The sequence below is a fragment of the Lissotriton helveticus genome, chromosome 4_1 (genome assembly GCF_964261635.1).
Source record: "Lissotriton helveticus chromosome 4_1, aLisHel1.1, whole genome shotgun sequence".
Classification (NCBI taxonomy): Eukaryota; Metazoa; Chordata; class Amphibia; order Caudata; family Salamandridae; genus Lissotriton; species Lissotriton helveticus.
The window spans coordinates 126,485,158-126,498,205 of record NC_136063.1 but is presented as its reverse complement, the minus strand read 5'-3'; positions in this window follow the sequence as shown (position 1 = coordinate 126,498,205).

The following is a 13,048-nucleotide window of genomic DNA, read 5'->3' as shown; positions in this document are numbered from 1 at the left end:
CCCAACAACTGGCAACAGTTACTCTTCTGCTCTGGGGTCAGGGTGGGGTAGTGGTTCACACCTTCCATTGACCCATCATGCTCCTTCACAGACAGGAGGCAAGGGTGAGGTTCACAATCCTCTTCTACCACCTCATCTGTTGCAAAGAGCATGCTTAATCCAGACCGCTCAAAGTGAGGTTTAAGGTAGTTCAAGTGAAGGACCCGCAAAGTGTTCCTTGGAGTCTGCAAGTTAATCAAATAGGTGGCTGGCTTATAGGTTTGCCTGAGTGAGTCTTCTGAAGCATACGGTCTGGTTTCTAAAGGCCGGCATGTAGCTAAATACATCCTCATATACAGTAACTCAAAGGGACTAAACCCAAATGACTTCTTTGGTACCTCCCTGTAAGCAAAGAGAAGGCATGGTAAGAGGATGTCCCACTTAAGCCTCATGGGTTTAGCCAGATCCTTGATCATGCCCTTCAGGGTTTGGTTGAATCTCTCCACCAACCCATTACATTGGGTGTGGTAAGGAGTTGTGAACCTAAAAAATACATTGCATTCCTCATACAGGGATGTCATAAATTTGGGTATGAAATTTGTACTCCAGTCAGATACTACTTCTCTGGGGAACCCCGTACAGGAAAAGATTCTCATTAACGCCCGGCCCACCATGGGTGATGTCGTCCTGAGTGTGAAAGTCCCCAGGTACCAGATGGCATGGTCCACCAAGATCAGGATGTACCTGTTGCCCATAGTTGACTTGAGGTCCAGAGGCACCACAATATCCACCCCCGCCCCCTCAAAAGAAGTGCCTACAACTGGAAAAGATTGGAGAGGAGCCTTACACTTCCTTATACTTTTTTCCACACTTACAAATTACCTTGCAAGCTTGCAAGACCTACAAAGTGCATCGGACTACCTACACATTTGGGGCAAAAACAATTGGGTGAAAATCCAGTCCAAGGTTTTGCCCTGCCTTAAATGTCCTGCCAATGATAAGTTGAGAGGCAGACCCAGTAGGAAGGTCCTGAAGTGCTAGGGTACCACCAGAACAAAGGGCTGACCCAGGCTCAATGACCTAAGGCTCACAGTATAGAAAATCATTCTCCCAGTAGATCCAGTGTGATTCCGACTGATCACCAACTGACTGGTTTGCAGCCTGCTGCCACAATCCCTCCATAGAAGGGCATTCTCTATGCACCCTGCCGAATTCTTCCCAGGTAGGACCCCCTCTTGCTACCAATTGGTCAGCTCAGGTAAGTCCTCCAGCTCAGCCATTTGCCTATAGGTTCCGGGGCATCCCCCTTGAGGTCAGACTCTGGGAACTTCAGGAGCAGGTTTCCTGTGCTCCTTGCCCTTTGTCTTGGCAGGCACCTTGGCCACAGTTTCAAGGTCCAGGTCCTTCTGATCACCCTTGCTGGCTGCCATGGACTGAGTGATCGCGCTTGCCCAATTTGGCAACCCAAGCATCTCCAAGTGAGACCTGAGCTCTGTATCCTCCCACAAGAACTGCTCCATATCATTACCTAGCAGCCAATCTACCAGCATGGTAGGGCTCACAACCACCCTCAAGGGATTTGAGACACCCCCACTCTAAGGGAACCAGCACCACCCGACATTGGAACTCCAAGTTGTCTACAGGAACAACTTGGTGAAATGCACCAAGGACTACTTGCTCCTCAGATACCAGGTGACACCGATAGAGGTCACGCTGGCTCCAGTATCTCTAAAGCACTCTACTCTTTGCCCATTGATGGTTACCCAGACACTGTACATTTTAGTGTTTACACACACCTGGCTTCCCTGGCCTATCTCACTGTCAACCTAGTGAGACAAGGGTCATTTCTGTGGGATCCCCCACCTCTGTTGGGACCCCTTCCTCCGAGAGAGCAACACTAACCAACACTTTGGACTGTCCACTGGCCTACAGGTCACAGAGTCAGCAGTGGTGTTGTTGACGGCATCGGTTGCTTTTTTTTCTGTTGCAGCACAAAACACAGAATTCCCAGTGCTAGTAGTAGATGAGCTTGAAGTTTTTGTTGTTCATGAGATTTATTGAACTGGGGGCAAGTTCCGCCTCAAGTCCTTAGAGACACTCAGGATATTAAGTTGTGGAAAGTCCAGTCCAGACCTTCTCTGCCCAATACAGAAGCAGGCACTGCAGGCCAACACAGCAAAGTGCTAGCTTCTCCTCACAGCATCTCCAGCTCGTGTTCATGGCAGGTACCTTAGTACAAACAAATTCTAAAGTCCTGAAGTCAGGGCCCCAATGTTTATGCCACTGTTCCCAGAAAGTCTCTGAGTTCAGTAGAAACCAGTTTTGTCCTCTCTAGTCCAGCTTCACTATAGGAGATGGAAAAAGCATTGTGCAGAGCAGACACAGCCCATTCAGATGCTGGTGAAAACTCTTTACACAACTGTAAATGCAGAAATATCTTTTCAGCCTGGCTATGAGTCACCCTAGAAAGTCAAGGCACACCTAACCCCCCTTGTGACTGTCTAGTGATGGGGCCCTTCACATGGTGTATGTTGACTTATCGGCCGCCTTCGATTGTGTTAGCCATGCAAAACGTTGGTCAGTTCTATTAGAAATGGGGGTAGAGCTGAGGCTTGTACATTTTTTGCGAGAACTATACTCAGACTCTACAGCCAGAGTGCGGTACGGGGTAAATGGAGCGTTAACTGCGTCGTTCGGTGTGGAGAGAGGGGTGAGACAGGGCTGTGTCCTGGCACCCTTTCTCTTTACACTCCATACTAACGGCCTGGAGCGGGACATGGTCAAAGGGTGCCAGCATCTCCCGTACATAAACAATCGCCCAATTCCGGCCCAACTCTACGCCGACGACGCGGTGATCCTAGCCCGCACCCCTGTTGAATTGCAACGGGCCCTTGACAGATATGCTTCCTTTATGGCCAATCTGGACCTAAATATAAATATCAAAAAGACCGTTGTCATGTCCTCGGGATCCAGTAAGAAAAAAACAAAGGGTATCTTCCTGAAAAATGAAAAGCTTGAGTGTACTGAAAAATACCCATATTAGGGATCATTATTGACCACAAAATCACTTGGAAACCGGCTATAGAGTCTAGAAAACTTCTCTTCATGAGAGCTACCTCTGCTCTGGTAAATTTTGCACGAAGGCTGGGAAGAAGACCACCTGTTGAATTAGTAGCACTATACAAGGCCAAATGTTTAACCGTAGCGACATATGGGGCAGGAGTGGGGCTATGAAAATATCGACGCTCTACAAATGGTTAAAAATAGATTCCTGAGGTATCTTCTTGCAGTTCCTCTGGGTACTGCGACATATCCATGCCATTTGGAACTGGGCCTCTCCTATTTGGCTAATATTGTCAAAATACAACCACTCCTTCTGTGGCATCATATATGGACTTCAGACAGAACCCAAGGGTTTATTATGGATTGTATTACTTTGGAAAACGCCAATAAAATTGGGTGGTTACGTTACATTAAAGCCTTTCTGTATGATTTAGGCTTGGGAAAATATTTCCATTCACCCACCTCAATCCTTGAGATATCCAGAAAAGCATTCTAGGCGCTGTGCTTAAGGCACCTAGATGAATTGCGATTGGCCAAAGAGACCAGTAAACCATCAACTGTGCACAGCTTGGCCATGCAGACCACATTTTTTATTCAACCCTATTTAACTTTCAATACCACTAGTTATGAGAGATATTCGTTGACTCGGTTTAGATTAAATTTCTTCCATCGTTTGGTTACTTTTCCGAAAAGAAATGACTGGTCAACAGCTTTACCACCATGTCCATGTGACGATCTCTCTACCCAGGCCACCATCCATACAATTTTATTTTGTAAGTTCTATTGTGAACCTAGAAAGTCCTGGCTTATTCCGGTATTGAAACATATGGGAATTAGGAGGTGCCGTCCCGCATTGTAATTTTTACAGTTTTTGGAGGAGGAACGGCTAAGAAAGATTATAATGACATTTTTAAAGTTTATTGTTCGTCATAGATTAAATTTGGAATTTAGTATCATTCTCCTGCCTAGGATTTTAAGTATTTCGATATAAATATGAAATAATGTTCCCTCGAAATTAGCCTATTTCATGAATGATAAGAAGTTTTTCTTTTAGCCTAAATTTTATTGTATAAAAGTTTTTAACTTATGGAATCTTTTCCTTTTTATGAGATGTAAAAAGAAAAATGTTTTTTTAAACTGTACTTTTATGGTTTTGTAAACCATGAAAACCGAATAAAGTTACTTTTGATTTTGAATTTGAATTTTGAATTTTGACTGTCTAGTGAATGCACATCCCAAGCTCCTGTCACTCCAAAACCAGACAGTAAATAAACAAACAAGCAGAGGTGCACATGATGGTTAAGTATGAAATGGCCACTTTCTAAAAGTGGCATTTTCAAACACACAATTTAATACCTGATGGAGCAAGGTTTCACTCGTAAAGAAATTTGATCGTACTCAGCCCTCTTGAAATAAACTGTAATAGACTAATAAACATGTTTTGTCTTATTAACAGTGCAAAACACAACAGTTCTAGTAAGCTGGGGAAGCTTGACAATGTGCTTGCTACTAATGGTAACTCGAGTAACCTAATATAGCCCCAGCCCCAGCAACTTTACTGCGCATGCGGATGTCACATTCGCATGACATGACGTATTCTTAGCTTGCTGGGAAAATTTTGCTTCTGCGAGCTAGAACTAAAGATGGCTGCTTTATATTTTCATGTGCTAACGCTTCCTTTGCATCTTTTACTAAGTTGTTTGTTCTGCCTAAATCCTAACGCTGTAGTTCAAATAAAGTAATGGGAATAGAGTAGAGATAAGTGGTATACAGTGCATTCATGTATTCTTTGTTCTAAAACTGTTCCTCTTTGATTTTGCTATTAGGTCGTGTTTGGACCAATCAAGTACAATGTTGCTCCATCTTGGGTTGCGCGACTGCGCATAAACTGCATTTTCAAGAGTCCACAAGCTATGGCATTGAATTCATGCCAACGACGTCTTACCTGAAGATGCACCTGGGAAACTCACCCTGTGACCTCTCAAGAGGAAGACATGTTGATAATTTGTTTAACATTGCATTTACTATCAGAACATTCATTGTTGGCTGGAATAAAATGCATGGGAAAATTAAAGTTATGGGCGGGAAGATAATTTGCATTATTGAATCAGGTGACCTCATAACGGGAATGGTGTGATGACTTCTCCTCCTCTTTTGACCAATCAAATTGAGGGAATACACACATTTGCAACATGGGGGGGTGGTACACTGCCCTGGAAAATGGTATAACTAAATTAGGCTTAGCTAGTTAGATTGTCCAAATTGTCCGAATAGCTGACCTGTCACTGACCCAACGCACTCAATAGGCGATCGAGAGCAGAGGCGCTGGCGAAGCACTCTGTCAGAAGAATCGATAACCCAATCGGGGTTCTGGGAAGGAGATTCGATAACCCAATCGTCGTTCCTGCGGGAGAAGATTCGCTAACCCAATCGGGGTACAACTGTTAGCCGCAGTGAGGGCTGCAACGCTGGCGTTGAACTTAGCTGAGGGTACCTAGTTCTAATCTAAATCCATCCTAATTTGGTCATCACTGGTCCTGATCTCCTGCGCTGTCTTACTGGCATCTCAACTACAAGAAGTCCTGTCTTTTATTCCAGCCCGTGGCCGAGGGTTGGTCTTCACACCATTCTAGGTAAATATAAAATACATGTGGGTATGTCTTTGTGTGGTTTACCTTTTCTTACCCTTTTCTTACCCTTCCTATGTTTCAATGCTTAAAGAAGGTCTTATAATATTTTTACATCATCCTGATTATATTCTTCCTAACTGAACAAGCATTTATTGAATTGGTATGGACTATGATATTTAAGAATTTACATGGATAAAGTGTTAAATTTTTCCTGAGTCTGTGGTGTGCAAATGTTTATTTACTGCCTATTATGCTAACACCCTTGAACCCTTTGGATTCTAGGTACCCGTGACAAGAATTGGTAAGATAACTGGTATAGGTCCTAAATGATTAAATTAAATTACTGATTAGCGTAGGTTTACCTGTTCAAAGTGTGTATGTTTTATATGGGCCCAGATGAGTATAGGTAAAATGAGCAGGTTCGCCCACGCTCTATCAGTATTCTTTTGGTAGCAGATAGATGGTTAGGGTTTAGTTAAGGTAGGTAGTTAGTCGTGTATTGATCAATTGATTGTATTTGATTTTATGTATTAACCAAAACCCGTTTGTATTGTTCTATGTTTGTTTGGAATCCCAGGGGGCAGAATAGCGGGTGGTAAATGGAAGCCACTTTGCAGTGAGGCCACTTTCCTAAGGAAGTAAGTGCATTGTTAGGTAAAACTGGAAGCACTGATTAGGGATTTTTCTGTATCAATGTGTGAATAAATGACAGCAAAGGAGTTCGCTGGTGAAACTTTGGCTTTATATCACCTAAAAAGGGTAAGCCTGAGGGAGTAGCAGGTTCTCTAATGCTTGTATGAAGAGTAGGCGGAAGGGATCTACTTGTAGTGTATGAAGAGTAAGCGGAAGGGATTTACTCGCAGTGAGAGAAATTTTTATTTTCATTACATTTAGTCCCTTAGGCACAGTGGTGAATGTTTTACGTTGTTAATTAATGAATATTTCCTTTAAAAGTGAAAAGAAGTACGTTTATGTATTACCTTGCAAAGGAGGGAGTCAGTTGCAGAGCTGCACTGACGTCACCCAGAGCTGCACTGGTATTGGTTGAGACAGCGAGTGTGTAGATGATGTAATTGTAAAGGAGGGGTGAGTACAGGAGCGTGAGAACTTGTCTCACGAGAAAAGCCGCACCATTATTCGAAATGTATTTGAATTCTAAACACCGATTGGTTCTCGAAAATAAGAAACGTGCTGGAATTGGTGTAGCATTTAGTAAACAATTGAGTGTAGCTCCATATTAAATTTATCGGTGCCAATTATATGTGGCATTTAGATCCGGCACTTACGGGAAATAGATCCCGATAGGAGATACTTAGGTTTTGCGCAAGAGCAATACATAAGGGGAAGACCTCATATCATGTACGGAGAAGAGAGAAAAATGTTGCTATTTAAGAAAATTAAGAATTTATTTAAGAAAGATAAAATGATTAAAACTAGAGAAGGGATTATTATTCCTCCACCAAAAACGCCCGCATCATACAGGTTAGTAGAAAAGGGCTACCACACATGATGGTGTTTTGGCATTTCCAGAACATGGTACCTTTAATGGTAGAGTTTTGTACAATTTGAGAACACATATGAATGAATTAGATCCTAGACCTAGATTAACCCACTACGAAGCATTAAAAGAATGAGAAACTGAGGCTTTTGAACGAGATAGACCCAGAAGCGACAGAAATTGGAGTACATTTTATCCCAGATTTCCTAAAGAGACAAGAGATAAACAAATGAAGAAATGGAGACAGTTTATGTTAGTACAACGATTTTATCCTGCACTGACTTTAGAGGAACCGTCAGGAAGCAAATGCACAGGGAAAACGAGAAATGTAATGACTTGTGGTGAATCAGATGATGACTACTTGGGGAATCTGTTAATGAAAAGTCTACCACCTTACCATGAAGAAGCAAATAAAGTTAAACCTAGCGCCCCGTTCTTAAAACCACCTTTGGGTCCGCAAGTAGTGCATGGAACTTCGTTAGAAAAAGTGCTACAGGAGAGGGAACGAGAAGCCATAAATAAACAGAGAAGTGAATTAATTCAGACAATTTCACAGTTCAATATGAGTCCTGAAGCCTTGACCATTCCGGTAACCATAGGTCCCGTTGTTCCATTATATGGAGAAAAACATTCATATCCTAAACCTCCTGTTCTGACTACACCTATAGTGCAATCTAGAAAAGAACCCTTGATAGTTGATGATCAAGCAACTGAATGCGAATCAGTGATTTCCCTGATGGATTTACCTATAAGAGAACCGGTCTGTGACTCGATCAGGAAAAACACTCCTGAAAGCTCTAGAGAGGTACGGATGGAAACATCCTCAGGTACAAGAAGTGCTACTGGAGTTAACTTAGAAGAAATAGAGAGATGGTCCCGAGAAATAGAAAAACCAAAATCACTGCCAAAGGTATTGGATATTTTTAAATTAAGAGTTGAATTAGAAGAAATGATTGCTGGAAATGTGGGATTGGACAGTTTAAACACTTTCAGTGAATTGTTGTTTATATGTCGAAGTATCACTCGAAATACTAAAACATTTCATGAAAAGTTAACGAGTTTGGCTCCTGAAATTGGAATTGGTTTTACAGAAACCTTACTGAGCTGAATTTTCACACAAAGATTTAGAAAACATGAATGTGTCAGGAAGTGAAGTGTAAATCAAGGAGCTACTGTCCCTATTGCAAAAGTGGGGTGAGTTAGACAAATGGAGAGCTAGATGGGCAAAGAAAAAGGAGGAAGCCCAGGCGAAAAATACTACAAATGAATATTTATTAAAAGAACCAGAAAAGGTAGAAAGATTGTGTCCAATGAGAGAAGTACCAGGAGGAGGTTATGTGCATGTCCCCAGGTCCTGCCAGATATTTTATCATTCACAAATGATTTCCCAAAACTCAGTGAGAAACCTGAAATCGGCTGAGTGCCTCCAGGTTTTGCGTGAGACCCAGGAGAGCGGGAGCGGGAAGCCGACAAAGCAGGCGAAGCAGTAGAGCAGTGGCGGCAGCGGCTCGGACCCGAGACCCGAGAACCGTGAACCACTTGTTGGAAACGGACGAAAAGCTGCCTGTGTCCTGCTTACCCACATCCTGCTGTAAGCGCCCAGACTGTGTTGGAAGCGGCCGGAGCCGCTAGCCTGCAGAGCTGTTCTGTTGCCATCGGAGACCGCGACTTCGACTTCCACTTTTTGGGGCGGGTAAGTCACCGGTAAGCGTAGTAGCAGCAGCCTGCGTTCAAGGGCAGCGAGGGCTGATTTCACCACACGTCAGCGGGAGCAGGTATTCCAAAGTGGCAGGAGCCTCGAATTCTAATTTTAAAAGCGGCAGAAGCCGCTAACATTATTTTCAAAGGGGCAGAAGCTCCGCATATGTAAGTGGAGTTTGTTGATAACTCCTTTGGTGGCACTTGGAGCCTAATTGATTATGCTGAGCCAGTAGCCAGGAGTAGCAAGTGCCGGAGAACTAGTGCGGACCCCTCTCTGGCAATGTGAATGCTACTGGGGATTGAGAGAAGAGGCATGTGAAGTACTCATTCCTCCACACTCTCACTACCCCCCCATACTTCCACTCTTACCCAAGCAATTTACTTCTTTCTTTACTCTCCCTGCTCTTTCTGCAAGCTCGGGTTGTGTCAGGGATTGAGTTTGGGGTCTAGCAAAGGGCATAAGTAAGCAAGGAAAGTCAGAGCAAGTATAAGCTCCTGAGGGCTCTGGCAGCCGGTGAATAGAGGCACTTTGTTACTGCAGTCAGCCTACGGAGTATCCATGGATTGCTTACGGACAACTGATTGCTGTGGCTGTGGTAGTAGTTTGATCCTCCAGTCAGCTGAGACCAGTGGACCAGCGGTGGGTGGTACAGGAAGTTTCTCCCAGTCCCTTATTGAAGTAGGGGTTTAACATGGTTCAAAATAGTACACCTGCACCACTAGGGAGGAAAATAACTCCCCCAAAAAAACGGAAACAGCCATATCAGTCTTTTATTGAACACTGATGCTAATAAAGAAAATAAACGGCTATACACAGCACAATAAAATGAGGTCAGGGAGATCCAGAAAGCAAGTGACACAAAAAGGAGGGATGCAAAGTGGCAAGAAACCCAAGGAAATGGATGAGTCACCTGAGAAACCAGTTCAAGAAAAGACAAGTCCATTAATTCCTCTACAATATTCAATATTTGGGAAACCGGCCCCGAATAGGAGATATATGTTTCTAAAAGATCGTTCTTTGTTGGGGGAGTCCACCATTACCATTTAACTATGGTATAGGGTTGGGACACACTCACTGAACTCAAAAGAACTTAAGTTAAGACTATTTTACATTGTGCCATCATAACTGCATATTTAAGAGTGGTAACTCATAGTGTGGAAGTGTACCAGAGATTAGTTTAATCATTAATACCGCAAAAAAGATCTGATGCATTATTAATTAAAATTCAGACAACTGCAAATAATCTAAAACACAAATAAAGACTATTTGACACGTTCAATATCAATAAACTGCAATAAACTAAAATAAAGTTCACTAGAAACAGTCTACCCCTATGTGAGTGATGAGTATATAATACAAAAGGAAACACTCAATACTAAGAACAATTTGGGAGGAAGAAGGGATACTGATACTTCCAGCTCAGTTAGTGAGAGCATTGATACAGGTTATAGATAGAGAAAGAGGGTGAGAGAGTATTATCACAGAGCTCCACTGACTTTCCAACAGTTACCACCTGGGCCAGGATATGGCTCGCCACAGATATACGCCCCAATGTTCAACCCTTCCAATACTTTACCAAACAGAATACTTTTTTAAGGAGAAGCAAAGGGAGAGTAAGGACCAGACAGAAGGGACTTATAGTGCAGTAGGAAAACCTGATTCAACGGGTCCCTACTGAGCTTCAGCACAGAAACAGCTTGATTATGAACCTGACAGACATCACACTCATGGAAGACTGAGAGATGGTTCTGAATAAGGGCCTTGGTTTTGTTTCAACCAATCAAGTCATTTTCTTTGATAATGAGAAGAGAGACAATATATGAAACAACAGGAAGACACAGGACTCCATCAGAAGTTTACTTTTGTTCCATCAGTGGCACAAGTATTAACATAAATAGGGGTATTTGAACAAGCAGTCAGACATAAAATTGATAATTCTACTGAAATAAAACAGAAAAAGACATTCAGCGATTTGACAGAACTAGAGAAGAAAGTGATACTAGAACTAAAAGAAGACAAACACAATGTTCGAAAACCAACAGACAAAGGGGGCGCTATTGTCATCCAAACAGAGGCTTATAATACAGAATGTCTATGCCTCTTGGGGCATAGGAGAAACTATTATGTTCTGAGAATAGACCCCACTACACAATTGCAGAGAGATTAATAGCATTCTGAAAGAAGCACGTGCTAATGGGTAGATGAGTCAAAAGAAGACAGCCTTTATAATCAATAAAAACCCTAAGATCTCATACTTTTATACTCTTCAGAAAGTACATACAATCATGAGGCTCCTCCCGGAAGAGCATTAGTCTATGGGATAGACTCCATCTTGGAACATATATCACAATTTTGTGATTTTTATCCCAGACCCTTAGTTCAGAGGATTTTAGCATACATACACAAGACAGTAGGGAGGTGTTAACTCTGATAGATTTCAATCCAAAAGAAGATCTGCTGATTTGATTGGATATCAAATTACTTTATACAAATATTCTTCAGAGAGAGACATTTCAGGTTTCTGAAAATGTCCTCATCTCAAAGAATTGGGACTATAAAAACCTCAGATCTTTAATATCAGGCTTAGTGGACTTCGCATTAACAAGAAACCTTTTACAGTACAATGATACTCTGTACTTGCAAATCCATGGGACTTCCATGGGGAGTTAGTTTGCTCCAAGTGTGTTGCCTGTTGAGATGTATCCTAATATGTGAAATAACACATTTACCAGGAACAAAATCCCTATTCGGGCTCTATTAGGGTTTGCATTGTTATATTGATGACCAAGACCTCTTCACTGCCCCAATTCCCAGCTTACAGTGATGCCTCTCAACAGACCCTACTCACCTGGACCCTCTCACAATAGAAGACACCTTAAAGACCATGAAGAGCATCCACTTTGGAGCACCCTCAGACCCCCTATTGGCCCCACATCTTCCACAGGGCTGCCACAGCCATTGCACCCGAGCTATGTCGAACGATCAACTGCTGCCTCAAGACTGCCTCATTCCCTGATGACTGAAAGTCAACCCCCTCCTCAAGAAACCCTTTGCAGACTCAACAAACCTCAAGAATTTTAGGCCCATCTCACTGCTTCTCTTTGGGGCCAAAGTTATTGAAAAGGCCATCAACACCCAACTAGCATAGTTCATCGAAACTAACAACATCGTAGACATCTCCCAATCAGGATTTCACAAGAACCACAGCATCAAGACTGCCCTCCTGACTGCCACTAACGACATCCACGCCCTCCTCGACCAAAGCCAAACGGCAACCCTCCTCCTTCTGGACCTATCAGCAGCCTTTAACACCCTCTCCCACTGCACACTAGCCATCAGACTCCAAGACTCCGGGAACCTGAGGAAAGGCCTTAGACTGGATATGCTCATTCCCCAGAGGCAGAACACAGAGAGTCGGACTCCGGCCCTACCTCTCAGAACCAAAATAGACCAGATACGGAGTACCACAAGGACCTTCCCTCAGCCCCAACCTTTCAAACATCTACACAGCCTTCCTTGCTACCTTCGTCAGAAACCAAGGGTTCAACATCCTCTCTGATACTGTTGACACCAAGCTCATATTCTGACCTCACCATCGAACACAACATCACCAGGCACAACTTTTAAGAAGGGATGAAAACTGGATGAAGAACAGCTGCCTGAAACTCAACTCAGAGAACACAGAAGTTCTCATTCTCAGCTATACCCCCTCAGCTTGGGATGACACCTAGTGGCCCCCGGCCCTCGAAAACCCACCCACCCCGACAGTTCATTCACATACTTGACATCACCTTGGCATCATACTGGACTCATCGCTCAAGATGAACTGCCAGTTCAATGCATACTCTGTAAAACATTCAAATTGATCCCCTCTGTATCCAGAAAAACAGTCACACAAGCCCTCATCACCAGCACTACTGCAACACCCTCTTTGCCAGAATCAACAAAAAACTTCCCCGCAAGATCCATACCTCCAGAAAACTGAAGCCAGACTAATCCTTGACATACCCAGGCAAACCCACATCACCCAACACCTTTGCAATTTGCACTGGCTCCCTGTCGAAAGAAGGATAACTTTCAAGCTCCTCACGCACATGTACAAGGCCCTGCACAACATAGGACCTCACTACCTGAACAACCATCTTGATTTTTTCTTTACCCCATATTCGAGGTCTT